Raw genomic sequence first — 17,998 nt, 5'->3', positions numbered from 1 at the left:
AGTTATATTTAGTTATATTTCTATAGTTTAACATAGTTATATTTCTATAGTTTAACATAGTTATATTTCCATAGTTTAACATAGTTATATCTCCATAGTTTAACATAGTTATATTTAGTTATATTTCTATAGTTTAACATAGTTATATTTCTATAGTTTAACATAGTTATATCTCCATAGTTTAACATAGTTATATTTAGTTATATTTCTATAGTTTAACATAGTTATATTTCTATAGTTTAACATAGTTATATTTCCATAGTTTAACATAGTTATATTTCCATAGTTTAACATAGTTATATTTAGTTATATTTAGTTATATTTCTGTAGTTTAACATAGTTATATTTCTATAGTTCGCAGTTGTAAATGAGAACTTGTTCTCAACTCGCCTACCTGGTTAAATAAAGGTGGAAAAAAAATATATATATACACTGCTCAAAAAAATAAAGGGAACACTTATACAGCACAATGTAACTCCAAGTCAATCACTCTTCTGTGAAATCAAACTGTCCACTTAGGAAGCAACACTGATTGACAATAAATGTCACATGCTGTTGTGCAAATGGAATAGTCAACAAGTGGAAATTATAGGCAATTAGCAAGACACCCCCAATAAAGGAGTGGTTCTGCAGGTGGGGACCACAGACCACTTCTCAGTTCCTATGCTTCCTGGCTGATGTTTTGGTCACTTTTGAATGCTGCTGGTGCTTTCACTCTAGTGGTAGCATGAGACGGAGTCTACAACCCACACAAGTGGCTCAGGTAGTGCAGCTCATCCAGGATGGCACATCAATGCGAGCTGTGGCAAGAAGGTTTGCTGTGTCTGTCAGCGTAGTGTCCAGAGCATGGAGGCGCTAACAAGAGACAGGCCAGTACATCAGGAGACTTGGAGGAGGCCATAGGAGGGCAACAACCCAGCAGCAGGACCGCTACCTCCGCCTTTGTGCAAGGAGGAGCACTGCCAGAGCCCTGCAAAATGACCTCCAGCAGGCCACAAATGTGCATGTGTCTGCTCAAGCGGTCAGAAACAGACTCCATGAGGGTGTATTGAGGGCCCGACGTCCACAGGTGCGGGTTGTGCTTACGACAGCCCAACACCGTGCAGGACGTTTGGCATTTGCCAGAGAACACCAAGATTGGCAAATTCGCCACTGGTGCCCTGTGCTCTTCACAGATGAAAGCAGGTTCACACTGAGCACATGTGACAGACGTGACAGAGTCTGGAGACGCCGTGGAGAACGTTCTGCTGCCTGCAACATCCTCCAGCATGACCGGTTTGGTGGTGGGTCAGTCATGGTGTGGGGTGGCATTTCTTTGGGGGGCCGCACAGCTCTCCATGTGCTCGCCAGAGGTAGCCTGACTACCATTAGGTACCGAGATGAGATCCTCAGACCCCTTGTGAGACCATATGCTGGTGCGGTTGGCCCTGGGTTCCTCCTAATGCAAGACAATGCTAGACCTCATGTGGCTGGAGTGTGTCAGCAGTTCCTGCAAGAGGAAGGCATTGATGCTATGGACTGGCCCGCCCGTTCCCCAGACCTGAATCCAATTGAGCACATCTGGAACATCATGTCTCGCTCCATCCACCAACGCCACGTTGCACCACAGAGTCCAGGAGTTGGCGGATGCTTTAGTCCAGGTCTGGGAGCAGAACCCTCAGGAGACCATCCACCACCTCATCAGGAGCATGCCCAGGCGTTGTAGGGAGGTCATTCAGGAATGTGGAGGCCACACACACTACTGAGCCTCATTTTGACTTGATTTAAGGACATCAAAGTTGGATCAGCCTGTAGTGTGGTTTTCCACTTTAATTTTGAGTATGACTCCAAATCCAGACCTCCATGGGTTGATAAATTTGATTTCCATTGATAATTTTTGTGTGATTTTGTTGTCAGCACATTCAACTATGTAAAGAAAAAAGTATTTAATAAGAATATTTCATTCATTCAGATCTAGGATGTGTTATTTTAGTGTTCCCTTAATTTTTTTGAGCAGTGTAGTTTAGAGTGCCAGTGTCAAGACCAGAGGTGACATTCACTATTAGCAAAACCATCAGTAGAGTTTAGAATGAGACCTATTTATCTTCGGACATGGGAATTTAACCGCAAAAAAAGTATTTTCATGTGCACTAAGTCTTCACACTCAGCCTTTTATCCGCAGCAAGTTAATTTGATGGAAACACAACTCTTGGGGTAAAATGTGCATTTTGTTTTTAATGCAGATTTTAGAATATTCGCATTAAAATGTGTCACCGCTGATTGGATGGAAACCTAGCTAGTGTTGAAGGTATTTCTGATGTTTCCAATAAGACATGCTGTTGGGTGTTGAACATAATGTTTCCAATAAGACATGCTGTTGGGTGTGGAACATAATGTTTCCAATAAGACATGCTGTTGGGTGTGGAACATAATGTTTCCAATGAGACATGCTGTTGGGTGTGGAACATAATGTTTCCAATAAGACATGCTGTTGGGTGTGGAACATAATGTTTCCAATGAGACATGCTGTTGGGTGTAGAACATAATGTTTCCAATAGGACATGCTGTTGGGTGTGGAACATAATGTTTCCAATGAGACATGCTGTTGGGTGTGGAACATAATGTTTCCAATGAGACATGCTGTTGGGTGTGGAACATAATGTTTCCATTATAGTCTTCTAAAGTGCTGCTCTGTTACCTTCTGTTAACTTCTACAATGCTCTGTTAACCTCTGCAATGCTCTGTTAACTTCTACAATGCTCTGTTAACTTCTACAATGCTCTGTTAACTTCTACAATGGTCTGTTAACTTCTACAATGCTCTGTTAACCTCTGCAATGCTCTGTTAACTTCTACAATGAATGGTGTGTTTTTGTGTCGTACCCAAACACATAATGTAACATGTGTTACTAACTTGGTTAATATTTTCTTCTATTGCTTTTATCATCATCATCATCATCATCATCTAACCAATGTTTACTTTGCAGGCTGCCACCCAAAGCTAAAGCTAGGGCTAAACCATTCACCTCTGGGTTAAACAAAAGGTAAACTAAAACCACAAGGAGCCATTTCCCCTTAATATCCTCCTGATGAATAATGGTTGTCTTTGTGTGTCGGTGGGACGTTTGATTCTTTCCCAGCTCACCAGGATCTGTCCCAAATGGCAGCCTGCTCCATTCATAGTGCACTACTTTTGACCTGACCAATATGGGTATAACAGTAGGACTATAACTCTGTCCAGGGGGAACCAGTAGGACTATAACTCTGTCCAGGGGGAACCAGTAGGACTATAACTCTGTCCAGGGGGAACCAGTCGGACTATAACTCTGTCCAGGGGGAACCAGTAGGACTATAACTCTGTCCAGGGGGAACCAGTAGGACTATAACTCTGTCCAGGGGGAACCAGTAGGTATATAACTCTGTCCAGGGGGAACCAGTAGGACTATAACTCTGTCCAGGGGGAACCAGTAGGACTATAACTCTGTCCAGGGGGAACCAGTAGGACTATAACTCTGTCCAGGGGGAACCAGTAGGACTATAACTCTGTCCAGGGGGAACCAGTAGGTATATAACTCTGTCCAGGGGAACCAGTAGGTCTATAACTCTGTCCAGGGGAACCAGTAGGACTATAACTCTGTCCAGGGGGCACCAGTAGGACTATAACTCTGTCCAGGGGGAACCAGTAGGACTATAACTCTGTCCAGGGGGAACCAGTAGGACTATAACTCTGTCCAGGGGGAACCAGTCGGACTATAACTCTGTCCAGGGGGAACCAGTAGGACTATAACTCTGTCCAGGGGGAACCAGTAGGACTATAACTCTGTCCAGGGGAACCAGTAGGTATATAACTCTGTCCAGGGGGAACCAGTAGGACTATAACTCTGTCCAGGGGGAACCAGTAGGACTATAACTCTGTCCAGGGGGAACCAGTAGGACTATAACTCTGTCCAGGGGGAACCAGTAGGACTATAACTCTGTCCAGGGGAACCAGTAGGTATATAACTCTGTCCAGGGGGAACCAGTAGGTATATAACTCTGTCCAGGGGGAACCAGTAGGACTATAACTCTGTCCAGGGGGAACCAGTAGGACTATAACTCTGTCCAGGGGGAACCAGTAGGACTATAACTCTGTCCAGGGGGAACCAGTAGGTATATAACTCTGTCCAGGGGAACCAGTAGGTATATAACTCTGTCCAGGGGGAACCAGTAGGACTATAACTCTGTCCAGGGGGAACCAGTAGGACAGTAACTCTGTCCAGGGGGAACCAGTAGGTATATAACTCTGTCCAGGGGGAACCAGTAGGTATATAACTCTGTCCAGGGGGAACCAGTAGGACTATAACTCTGTCCAGGGGGAACCAGTAGGACTATAACTCTGTCCAGGGGGAACCAGCAGGACAATAACTCTGTCCAGGGGGAACCAGTAGGACTATAACTCTGTCCAGGGGGAACCAGTAGGACAGTAACTCTGTCCAGGGGGAACCAGTAGGACTATAACTCTGTCCAGGGGGAACCAGTAGGACTATAACTCTGTCCAGGGGGAACCAGTAGGACTATAACTCTGTCCAGGGGGAACCAGTAGGACAGTAACTCTGTCCAGGGGGAACCAGTAGGACTATAACTCTGTCCAGGGGGAACTAGTAGGACAATAACTCTGTCCAGGGGGAACCAGTAGGACAATAACTCTGTCCAGGGGGAACCAGCAGGTATGTCTCTCTGTCCAGGGGGAACCAGTAGGACTATAACTCTGTCCAGGGGGAACCAGTAGGTATATAACTCTGTCCAGGGGGAACCAGTAGGACAATAACTCTGTCCAGGGGGAACCAGTAGGTATATAACTCTGTCCAGGGGGAACCAGTAGGACTTTAACTCTGTCCAGGGGGAACCAGCAGGTATATAACTCTGTCCAGGGGGAACCAGTAGGACTATAACTCTGTCCAGGGGGAACCAGTAGGACTATAACTCTGTCCAGGGGGAACCAGCAGGTATATAACTATGTCCAGGGGAACCAGTAGGACTATAACTCTGTCCAGGGGGAACCAGGGGACTATAACTCTGTCCAGGGGTAGGATATAACTCTGTCCAGGGGGAACCAGTAGGTATATAACTCTGTCCAGGGGGAACCAGTAGGACAATAACTCTGTCCAGGGGGAACCAGTAGGATATAACTCTGTCCAGGGGGAACCAGTAGGACTATAACTCTGTCCAGGGAGAACCAGTAGGACTATAACGCTGTCCAGGGGGAACCAGTAGGACTATAACTCTGTCCAGGGGGAACCAGTAGGACTATAACTCTGTCAGGGGGAACCAGTAGGACTATAACTCTGTCCAGGGGGAACCAGTAGGACTATAACTCTGTCCAGGGGAACCAGTAGGACTATAACTCTGTCCAGGGACTATAACTCCAACCAGTAGGACAATAACTCTGTCCAGGGGGAACCAGTAGGACTATAACTCTGTCCAGGGGGAACCAGTAGGACTATAACTCTGTCCAGGGGGAACCAGTAGGACTATAACTCTGTCCAGGGGAACCAGTAGGACTATAACTCTGTCCAGGGGGAACCAGTAGGACTATAACTCTGTCCAGGGGAACCAGTAGGACTATAACTCTGTCCAGGGGGAACCAGTAGGACCTTAACTCTGTCCAGGGGGAACCAGCAGGACTATAACTCTGTCCAGGGGGAACCAGCAGGACAATAACTCTGTCCAGGGGGAACCAGTAGGTATATAACTCTGTCCAGGGGGAACCAGTAGGACAATAACTCTGTCCAGGGGGAACCAGTAGGTATATAACTCTGTCCAGGGGGAACCAGTAGGACAATAACTCTGTCCAGGGGGAACCAGTAGGTATATAACTCTGTCCAGGGGGAACCAGCAGGACAATAACTCTGTCCAGGGGGAACCAGTAGGTATATAACTCTGTCCAGGGGGAACCAGTAGGACAATAACTCTGTCCAGGGGGAACCAGTAGGTATATAACTCTGTCCAGGGGGATCCAGTAGGACAATAACTCTGTCCAGGGGGAACCAGCAGGACTATAACTCTGTCCAGGGGGAACCAGTAGGACCTTAACTCTGTCCAGGTGGGAACCAGTAGGACCTTAACTCTGTCCAGGGGGAACCAGTAGGTATATAACTCTGTCCAGGGGGAACCAGTAGGTCTATAACTCTGTCCAGGGGAACCAGCAGGACTATAACCCTGTCCAGGGGGAACCAGTAGGACCTTAACTCTGTCCAGGGGGAACCAGTAGGACCTTAACTCTGTCCAGGGAACCAGTAGGTATATAACTCTGTCCAGCGGGAACCAGTAGGACTATAACTCTGTCCAGGGGAACCAGTACGACTATAACTCCGTCCAGGGGAACCAGTACGACTATAACTCTGTCCAGGGGAACCAGTAGGTATATAACTCTGTCCAGGGGGAACCAGTAGGACTATAACTCTGTCCAGGGGGAACCAGTAGGACTATAACTCTGTCCAGGGGAACCAGTAGGACTATAACTCTGTCCAGGGGGAACCAGTAGGACTATAACTCTGTCCAGGGGAACCAGTAGGACTATAACTCTGTCCAGGGGGAACCATTAGGACTATAACTCTGTCCAAGGGGAACCAGTAGGACTATAACTCTGTCCAGGGGAACCAGTAGGTATATAACTCTGTCCAGGGGGAACCAGTAGGACTATAACTCTGTCAGGGGGAACCAGTAGGACTATAACTCTGTCCAGGGGGAACCAGCAGGTATGTCTCTCTGTCCAGGGGGAACCAGTAGGACTATAACTCTGTCCAGGGGGAACCAGTAGGACTATAACTCTGTCCAGGGGAACCAGTAGGTATATAACTCTGTCCAGGGGGAACCAGTAGGACTATAACTCTGACCAGGGGAACCAGTAGGACTATAACTCTGTCCAGGGGGAACCAGTAGGACAAGAACTCTGTCCAGGGGGAACCAGTAGGACAATAACTCTGTCCAGGGGAACCAGTAGGTATATAACTCTGTCCAGGGGAACCAGTAGGACTATAACTCTGTCCAGGGGAACCAGTAGGACTATAACTCTGTCCAGGGGGAACCAGTAGGACAATAACTCTGTCCAGGGGAACCAGTAGGACTATAACTCTGTCCAGGGGGAACCAGTACGACTATAACTCTGTCCAGGGGGAACCAGTAGGACTATAACTCTGTCCAGGGGGAACCAGCAGGTATATAACTCTGTCCAGGGGGAACCAGTAGGACTATAACTCTGTCCAGGGGGAACCAGTAGGTCTATAACTCTGTCCAGGGGGAACCAGCAGGACTATAACTCTGTCAGGGGGAACCAGTAGGACCTTAACTCTGTCCAGGGGAACCAGTAGGACCTTAACTCTGTCCAGGGGAACCAGTAGGTATATAACTCTGTCCAGGGGGAACCAGTAGGACTATAACTCTGTCCAGGGGGAACCAGTAGGACCTTAACTCTGTCCAGGGGAACCAGTAGGACCTTAACTCTGTCCAGGGGGAACCAGTAGGTATATAACTCTGTCCAGGGGAACCAGTAGGTCTATAACTCTGTCCAGGGGGAACCAGCAGGACTATAACCCTGTCCAGGGGGAACCAGTAGGACCTTAACTCTGTCCAGGGGGAACCAGTAGGACCTTAACTCTGTCCAGGGGAACCAGTAGGTATATAACTCTGTCCAGCGGGAACCAGTAGGACTATAACTCTGTCCAGGGGGAACCAGTACGACTAACTCCGTCCAGGGGGAACCAGTACGACTATAACTCTGTCCAGGGGAACCAGTAGGTATATAACTCTGTCCAGGGGGAACCAGTAGGACTATAACTCTGTCCAGGGGAACCAGTAGGACTATAACTCTGTCCAGGGGGAACCAGTAGGACTATAACTCTGTCAGGGGGAACCAGTAGGACTATAACTCTGTCAGGGGGAACCAGTAGGACTATAACTCTGTCCAGGGGGAACCATTAGGACTATAACTCTGTCCAAAGGGAACCAGTAGGACTATAACTCTGTCCAGGGGGAACCAGTAGGTATATAACTCTGTCCAGGGGGAACCAGTAGGACTATAACTCTGTCCAGGGGAACCAGTAGGACTATAACTCTGTCCAGGGGGAACCAGCAGGTATGTCTCTCTGTCCAGGGGGAACCAGTAGGACTATAACTCTGTCCAGGCGGAACCAGTAGGACTATAACTCTGTCCAGGGGGAACCAGTAGGTATATAACTCTGTCCAGGGGAACCAGTAGGACTATAACTCTGACCAGGGGGAACCAGTAGGACTATAACTCTGTCCAGGGGGAACCAGTAGGACAATAACTCTGTCCAGGGGGAACCAGTAGGACAATAACTCTGTCCAGGGGGAACCAGTAGGTATATAACTCTGTCCAGGGGGAACCAGTAGGACTATAACTCTGTCCAGGGGGAACCAGTAGGACTATAACTCTGTCCAGGGGGAACCAGTAGGACAATAACTCTGTCCAGGGGGAACCAGTAGGACTATAACTCTGTCCAGGGGAACCAGTACGACTATAACTCTGTCCAGGGGGAACCAGTAGGACTATAACTCTGTCAGGGGAACCAGCAGGTATATAACTCTGTCCAGGGGGAACCAGTAGGACTATAACTCTGTCCAGGGGAACCAGTAGGTCTATAACTCTGTCCAGGGGGAACCAGCAGGACTATAACTCTGTCCAGGGGGAACCAGTAGGACCTTAACTCTGTCCAGGGGAACCAGTAGGACCTTAACTCTGTCCAGGGGGAACCAGTAGGTATATAACTCTGTCCAGGGGGAACCAGTAGGACTATAACTCTGTCCAGGGGGAACCAGTATGACTATAACTCCGTCCAGGGGAACCAATGTTTCGACTATAACTCTGTCCAGGGGGAACCAGTAGGTATATAACTCTGTCCAGGGGAACCAGTAGGACTATAACTCTGTCCAGGGGAACCAGTAGGACTATAACTCTGTCCAGGGGAACCAGTAGGACTATAACTCTGTCCAGGGGGAACCAGTAGGACTATAACTCTGTCCAGGGGGAACCAGTAGGACTATAACTCTGTCCAGGGGGAACCAGTAGGTATATAACTCTGTCCAGGGGGAACCAGTAGGACTATAACTCTGTCCAGGGGGAACCAGTAGGACTATAACTCTGTCCAGGGGGAACCAGCAGGTATGTCTCTCTGTCCAGGGGGAACCAGTAGGACTATAACTCTGTCCAGGGGGAACCAGTAGGACTATAACTCTGTCCAGGGGGAACCAGTAGGTATATAACTCTGTCCAGGGGGAACCAGTAGGACTATAACTCTGACCAGGGGGAACCAGTAGGACTATAACGCTGTCCAGGGGGAACCAGTAGGACAATAACTCTGTCCAGGGGAACCAGTAGGACTATAACTCTGTCCAGGGGAACCAGTAGGACTATAACTCTGTCCAGGGGGAACCAGTAGGACTATAACTCTGTCCAGGGGGAACCAGTAGGACAATAACTCTGTCCAGGGGGAACCAGTAGGACTATAACTCTGTCCAGGGGGAACCAGTACGACTATAACTCTGTCCAGGGGAACCAGTAGGACTATAACTCTGTCCAGGGGAACCAGCAGGTATATAACTCTGTCCAGGGGGAACCAGTAGGACTATAACTCTGTCCAGGGGGAACCAGTAGGACTATAACTCTGTCCAGGGGGAACCAGTAGGACCTTAACTCTGTCCAGGGGAACCAGCAGGACTATAACTCTGTCAGGGGAACCAGCAGGACAATAACTCTGTCCAGGGGAACCAGTAGGTATATAACTCTGTCCAGGGGAACCAGTAGGACAATAACTCTGTCCAGGGGAACCAGTAGGTATATAACTCTGTCCAGGGGGAACCAGTAGGACAATAACTCTGTCCAGGGGGAACCAGTAGGTATATAACTCTGTCCAGGGGGAACCAGCAGGACAATAACTCTGTCCAGGGGGAACCAGTAGGTATATAACTCTGTCCAGGGGGAACCAGTAGGACAATAACTCTGTCCAGGGGAACCAGTAGGTATATAACTCTGTCCAGGGGGATCCAGTAGGACAATAACTCTGTCCAGGGGGAACCAGCAGGACTATAACTCTGTCCAGGGGGAACCAGTAGGACCTTAACTCTGTCCAGGGGGAACCAGTAGGACCTTAACTCTGTCCAGGGGGAACCAGTAGGTATATAACTCTGTCCAGGGGGAACCAGTAGGTCTATAACTCTGTCCAGGGGGAACCAGCAGGACTATAACCCTGTCCAGGGGGAACCAGTAGGACCTTAACTCTGTCCAGGGGAACCAGTAGGACCTTAACTCTGTCCAGGGGAACCAGTAGGTATATAACTCTGTCCAGCGGAAACCAGTAGGACTATAACTCTGTCCAGGGGGAACCAGTACGACTATAACTCCGTCCAGGGGGAACCAGTAGGACTATAACTCTGTCCAGGGGAACCAGTAGGTATATAACTCTGTCCAGGGGAACCAGTAGGACTATAACTCTGTCCAGGGGGAACCAGTAGGACTATAACTCTGTCCAGGGGGAACCAGTAGGACTATAACTCTGTCCAGGGGGAACCAGTAGGACTATAACTCTGTCCAGGGGAACCAGTAGGACTATAACTCTGTCCAGGGGGAACCATTAGGACTATAACTCTGTCCAAGGGGAACCAGTAGGACTATAACTCTGTCCAGGGGGAACCAGTAGGTATATAACTCTGTCCAGGGGAACCAGTAGGACTATAACTCTGTCCAGGGGAACCAGTAGGACTATAACTCTGTCCAGGGGAACCAGCAGGTATGTCTCTCTGTCCAGGGGGAACCAGTAGGACTATAACTCTGTCCAGGGGGAACCAGTAGGACTATAACTCTGTCCAGGGGGAACCAGTAGGTATATAACTCTGTCCAGGGGGAACCAGTAGGACTATAACTCTGACCAGGGGAACCAGTAGGACTATAACTCTGTCCAGGGGGAACCAGTAGGACAATAACTCTGTCCAGGGGGAACCAGTAGGACAATAACTCTGTCCAGGGGGAACCAGTAGGTATATAACTCTGTCCAGGGGAACCAGTAGGACTATAACTCTGTCCAGGGGGAACCAGTAGGACTATAACTCTGTCCAGGGGGAACCAGTAGGACAATAACTCTGTCCAGGGGGAACCAGTAGGACTATAACTCTGTCCAGGGGGAACCAGTAGGACTATAACTCTGTCCAGGGGGAACCAGTAGGACTATAACTCTGTCCAGGGGGAACCAGCAGGTATATAACTCTGTCCAGGGGGAACCAGTAGGACTATAACTCTGTCCAGGGGGAACCAGTAGGTCTATAACTCTGGCCAGGGGGAACCAGCAGGACTATAACTCTGTCCAGGGGAACCAGTAGGACCTTAACTCTGTCCAGGGGAACCAGTAGGACCTTAACTCTGTCCAGGGGAACCAGTAGGTATATAACTCTGTCCAGGGGAACCAGTAGGACTATAACTCTGTCCAGGGGAACCAGTAGGACCTTAACTCTGTCCAGGGGGAACCAGTAGGACCTTAACTCTGTCCAGGGGGAACCAGTAGGTATATAACTCTGTCCAGGGGGAACCAGTAGGTCTATAACTCTGTCCAGGGGAACCAGCAGGACTATAACCCTGTCCAGGGGGAACCAGTAGGACCTTAACTCTGTCCAGGGGAACCAGTAGGACCTTAACTCTGTCCAGGGGGAACCAGTAGGTATATAACTCTGTCCAGCGGGAACCAGTAGGACTATAACTCTGTCAGGGGGAACCAGTACGACTATAACTCCGTCCAGGGGGAACCAGTACGACTATAACTCTGTCCAGGGGAACCAGTAGGTATATAACTCTGTCCAGGGGAACCAGTAGGACTATAACTCTGTCCAGGGGGAACCAGTAGGACTATAACTCTGTCCAGGGGAACCAGTAGGACTATAACTCTGTCCAGGGGGAACCAGTAGGACTATAACTCTGTCCAGGGGGAACCAGTAGGACTATAACTCTGTCCAGGGGAACCATTAGGACTATAACTCTGTCCAAGGGGAACCAGTAGGACTATAACTCTGTCCAGGGGGAACCAGTAGGTATATAACTCTGTCCAGGGGGAACCAGTAGGACTATAACTCTGTCCAGGGGGAACCAGTAGGACTATAACTCTGTCCAGGGGAACCAGCAGGTATGTCTCTCTGTCCAGGGGGAACCAGTAGGACTATAACTCTGTCCAGGGGAACCAGTAGGACTATAACTCTGTCCAGGGGGAACCAGTAGGTATATAACTCTGTCAGGGAACCAGTAGGACTATAACTCTGACCAGGGGAACCAGTAGGACTATAACTCTGTCCAGGGGGAACCAGTAGGACAATAACTCTGTCCAGGGGGAACCAGTAGGACAATAACTCTGTCCAGGGGGAACCAGTAGGTATATAACTCTGTCCAGGGGGAACCAGTAGGACTATAACTCTGTCCAGGGGAACCAGTAGGACTATAACTCTGTCCAGGGGGAACCAGTAGGACAATAACTCTGTCCAGGGGGAACCAGTAGGACTATAACTCTGTCCAGGGGGAACCAGTACGACTATAACTCTGTCCAGGGGGAACCAGTAGGACTATAACTCTGTCCAGGGGGAACCAGCAGGTATATAACTCTGTCCAGGGGGAACCAGTAGGACTATAACTCTGTCCAGGGGAACCAGTAGGTCTATAACTCTGTCCAGGGGGAACCAGCAGGACTATAACTCTGTCCAGGGGAACCAGTAGGACCTTAACTCTGTCAGGGGGAACCAGTAGGACCTTAACTCTGTCCAGGGGGAACCAGTAGGTATATAACTCTGTCCAGGGGGAACCAGTAGGACTATAACTCTGTCCAGGGGAACCAGTACGACTATAACTCCGTCCAGGGGAACCAGTACGACTATAACTCTGTCCAGGGGAACCAGTAGGTATATAACTCTGTCCAGGGGGAACCAGTAGGACTATAACTCTGTCCAGGGGAACCAGTAGGACTATAACTCTGTCCAGGGGGAACCAGTAGGACTATAACTCTGTCCAGGGGAACCAGTAGGACTATAACTCTGTCCAGGGGAACCAGTAGGACTATAACTCTGTCAGGGGAACCAGTAGGTATATAACTCTGTCCAGGGGGAACCAGTAGGACTATAACTCTGTCCAGGGGAACCAGTAGGACTATAACTCTGTCCAGGGGGAACCAGCAGGTATGTCTCTCTGTCCAGGGGGAACCAGTAGGACTATAACTCTGTCCAGGGGGAACCAGTAGGACTATAACTCTGTCCAGGGGAACCAGTAGGTATATAACTCTGTCCAGGGGGAACCAGTAGGACTTTAACTCTGACCAGGGGGAACCAGTAGGACTATAACTCTGTCCAGGGGAACCAGCAGGTATATAACTCTGTCCAGGGGGAACCAGTAGGACTATAACTCTGTCCAGGGGAACCAGTAGGACTATAACTCTGTCCAGGGGGAACCAGTAGGACAATAACTCTGTCCAGGGGGAACCAGCCTTCCCGTCTCTCTGTCCAGGGGGAACCAGTAGGACTATAACTCTGTCCAGGGGAACCAGCAGGTATGTCTCTCTGTCCAGGGGGATCCAGCTGTTCATGTGTGGTTGAAAACATACAGGTAGATACTGCATAAAATATTACTAAGCCAGGTTGTATCTTGGCTGTCCCTCCAAATAAGTGTCTCTTTGTACCGAAGACAAAAGGTAACTTCAGGTTTTCTGTGAAAGTCTTGTTTTGACGACGTCCAACCATACAGCTCCAATTGTTTTGAAAAGGATTTGAGTTCATAGTTTATACAAGTATAAATGAAAAACATCTACGTGCATCATTGTACATGTGGCAGACAGTCAGCCAGACTCGGTGTCTGGTGCAACAATCATATGAGGAGCTGAAAAGCTTCAGTGATATTCAACTGTCTCCTCTGAATAATAAAATCTCTCACTTACTCCAGTGTTGGGGTCAATTACATATAAATGACGTCAATTCAGGAAGTACACTGAAATTCCAATTTGTATGCTTTTTAATTAACAATCATTTGGAATTGGAATTTGGTTTCCTTTCTGATTTGACTGGTACTCCAATGGAATTGACTCCCTCCCCCCCGATGCACACAGCCAAGTTCCTCAGAGCTTCAGCCTTGTGTTCAGACCACAGCCATTGTTTGCACCCTCCTCCCCCCCTCCTCTCCCTCCTGTCCCCCCTCCCCCTCTCCTCCCCTTCCTCCCCTCCCCCTCTCTCCCCCTCCCTCCCTCCCCTCTCCCTCCCTCCTCCTCCTCCCCTCCCCCTCCTCCCGTCCTCCTCCCCCTCCCTCCCCTGTGTCCCTCTCCCCCTCCTCTCCTCCCTCTCTCCTCCCCCTCCTCCTCCCCCCTCCTCCCCCTCCTCCCTCCCTCCCCCCCTCCCCCTCCTCCCTCCTCCTCCCCCTCCTCCCCCTCCTCCCCCGTTCAAACCCCTCCAGACTGAACACAGAGCGTCAGAAGAACCAGTACCACCTCCACTCTGTGGCATGTGTTGGCACTGAGGTCCACCTGGCAGCCTGCCCCCTGGAGTTCAACAAGGGTAATTATAGTGGAGACTCTGATGTAAATATACTGAGCATACCTCCCAAACAAGCACCATGATCAGACTGTATGTGTGATATATTGGTGTGTATTTGTGAGTTATGTTCTGTGTATTTACATAATTCTGTGTGTAATCTGACTCCATAGGTAATGCCACAGGTTCCTGTAAGGGCGGCATGCCAGTTGTGGTCAGCTGTGTACCTGGACCACAGTACGTACACAACAACGGACTGAAGAAGAAACTGAAAACCACGGTAAAGTACCTGGGTGGGTGGGTACACCTGTGCATTTGTATCTCACTGGCATATACTTGAAGCTTCAACTACAGTTTTTGATTCTCTCCCCTGTGTCTCCTCCCCTGTGTCTCCTCCCTCCCTCCCCCTGTGTCTCCTCCCCCCCTCCCCCTGTGTCTCCCCCTCCCTGTGTCTCCTCCCCTCCCTCCCCTGTGTCCCCTCCCCTCCCTCCCCTGTGTCTCTCCTCCCCTCCCTCCCCTGTGTCTCCTCCCCTCCCCCTGTGTCTCCTCCTCCTCCCCTCCCTCCCCTGTGTCTCCCATGTGTCTCCTCCTCCCCTGTGTCTCCTCTCCTCCCATCCCCTGTGTCTCCTCTCCTCCTCCCCTGTGTCTCCTCCCTTTCCTCCCCTGTGTCTCCTCCCCTCCTCTCCCCTGTGTCTCCTCTCCTGCCTCCCTGTATCCTCCCTCCCTCTCTCCCCCATGTGTCTCCTCTCCTCCCCTGTGTCTCCCTCCTCCTTCCCCTCCCATGTGTGTCTCTCCCCCTCCCTGTGTCTCCTCCCCATCCCTGTGTCTCCTCCCCTCTCCTCCCCTGTGTCTCCTCCCCTCCTCCCCTGTGTCTCCTCCCCTCTCCCCTGTGTCTCCTCTCCTCCCTCCACCTCCCATGTGTGTCTATCTCCCCTTCCTCTCCTCTCCTCCCTTGTTTCTCCTCCCTCTCCTCTCCTTCTCCCATCAGAGCCCGTGTGAGGCTGAAGGTGTGTGTCTCCCTCCAAGCCTCCCCTGAGGGCAGAGTGGAGGTCCCCTGTGGAACAATGAGTGTGGTGTCTCCTCCCCTCTCCCACGGTGTCTCCCTGACCTCCGTTGGACCCTGCTGTCTGCCAGCGTAGTGTCCTCCCAGGGAGCTGGGCTTTGGATCTCCCAAGGAGGCCCTGACCTCCCCTCGCATGGGACAAGGTGAGGACTGAGCACTCCCTGGTTTAATCTTCTAAGTGTGAAAGAGGTGAAAAAATGATCGTTGTCTATCAACAATGACTCCCCATGTGTCTGACATTTACATTTCCCCATTTAAGTCATTTCCTCCCCTCTCTTATCCAGAGCGTGTCTTACAAATTGGACAACCTGTGATGGAGAATCCCCTGAGGATAATATGTGTACTCCTATTGTCACTCCTATATGTCATATTCTCAATTTAAGCCTACTCCCAGAGTGTGTTCCCTCAGGCCTGGAGGGAAGCTAAAGTCATTCCTCTCTCCCTAAGAATAGTAAAGTCCCCTTTACTGGCTCAAACAAGCCAACCAATCAGCCTGTTACCAACCCTTAGTAGACTTCTGGACCAGATACAATTTCTATTTACCTCTCCTCAGATACAATGCTATTTACAGATAGACCAGATACAATGCTATTTACAGATAGACCAGACCAATGCTATTTACAGATAGACCAGATACAATGCTATTTACAGATAGACCAGATACAATGCTATTTACAGATAGACCAGATACAATGCTATTTACAGATAGACCAGATACAATGCTATTTACAGATGGACCAGATACAATGCTATTTACAGATAGACCAGATACAATGCTACCAGATAGACCAGATACAATGCTTTTCCCCAGATAGACCAGATACAATGCTATTTACAGATAGACCAGATACAATGCTATTTACAGATAGACCAGATAGACCAGATACAATGTTATTTACAGGGAGACCAGATAGACTGAGATACAATGTTATTTACAGATAGACCAGATACAATGCTATTTAGAGCAGATAGACCAGATACAATGCTATTTACAGATAGACCAGATACAATGCTATTTACAGATAGACCAGATACAATGCTATTTACAGATAGACCAGATAGACCAGATACAATGTTATTTACAGATAGACCAGATAGACCAGATACAATGTTATTTACAGATAGACCAGATACAATGCTATTTACAGATAGACCAGATACAATGCTATTTACAGATAGACCAGATACAATGCTATTTACAGATAGACCAGATACAATGCTATTTACAGATAGACCAGATACAATGCTATTTACAGATAGACCAGATACAATGCTATTTACAGATAGACCAGATACAATGCTATTTACAGATAGACCAGATACAATGCTATTTACAGATAGACCAGATACAATGCTATTTACAGATAGACCAGATACAATGCTATGTTTTACAGATAGACCAGATACAATGCTATTTACAGATAGACCAGATACAATGCTATTTACAGATAGACCAGATACAATGCTATTTACAGATAGACCAGATACAATGCTATTTACAGATAGACCAGATACAATGCTATTTACAGATAGACCAGATACAATGCTATTTACAGATAGACCAGATACAATGCTATTTACAGATAGACCAGATACAATGCTATTTACAGATAGACCAGATACAATGCTATTTACAGATAGACCAGATACAATGCTATTTACAGATAGACCAGATACAATGCTATTTACAGATAGACCAGATACAATGCTATTTACAGATAGACCAGATACAATGCTATTTACAGATAGACCAGATACAATGCTATTTACAGATAGACCAGATACAATGCTATTTACAGATAGACCAGATACAATGCTATTTACAGATAGACCAGATACAATGCTATTTACAGATAGACCAGATACAATGCTATTTACAGATAGACCAGATACAATGCTATTTACAGATAGACCAGATACAATGCTATTTACAGATAGACCAGATACAATGCTATTTACAGATAGACCAGATACAATGCTATTTACAGATAGACCAGATACAATGCTATTTACAGATAGACCAGATACAATGCTATTTACAGATAGACCAGATACAATGCTATTTACAGATAGACCAGATACAATGCTATTTACAGATAGACCAGATACAATGCTATTTACAGATAGACCAGATACAATGCTATTTACAGATAGACCAGATACAATGCTATTTACAGATAGACCAGATACAATGCTATTTACAGATAGACCAGATACAATGCTATTTACAGATAGACCAGATACAATGTTATTTACAGATAGACCAGATACAATGCTATTTCAACAGTAAACAAATTGATGACAGACTTTCAGCACACTAATAGGGAAGGACATTCAACAAGCACAGCACTTACACAGATGACTGATGATTGGCAGAGAGAAATTGATGATAAAAAGATTGTGGGGGCTGTTTTAATAG

At 48.0% G+C, this 17,998-nt stretch overlaps 1 pseudogene; it reads left to right on the top strand.

Moving 5' to 3' along the window:
* Nucleotides 1-17,998, top strand: part of LOC135508546 (lysyl oxidase homolog 3B-like) — a 117,637-nt pseudogene that overhangs the window by 58,406 nt on the left and 41,233 nt on the right.

This window comes from Oncorhynchus masou, chromosome 21, assembly GCF_036934945.1.
Source record: "Oncorhynchus masou masou isolate Uvic2021 chromosome 21, UVic_Omas_1.1, whole genome shotgun sequence".
In the NCBI taxonomy this organism is placed as follows: domain Eukaryota; kingdom Metazoa; phylum Chordata; class Actinopteri; order Salmoniformes; family Salmonidae; genus Oncorhynchus; species Oncorhynchus masou.
This window is presented reverse-complemented; position numbering and strand designations above follow the sequence as displayed.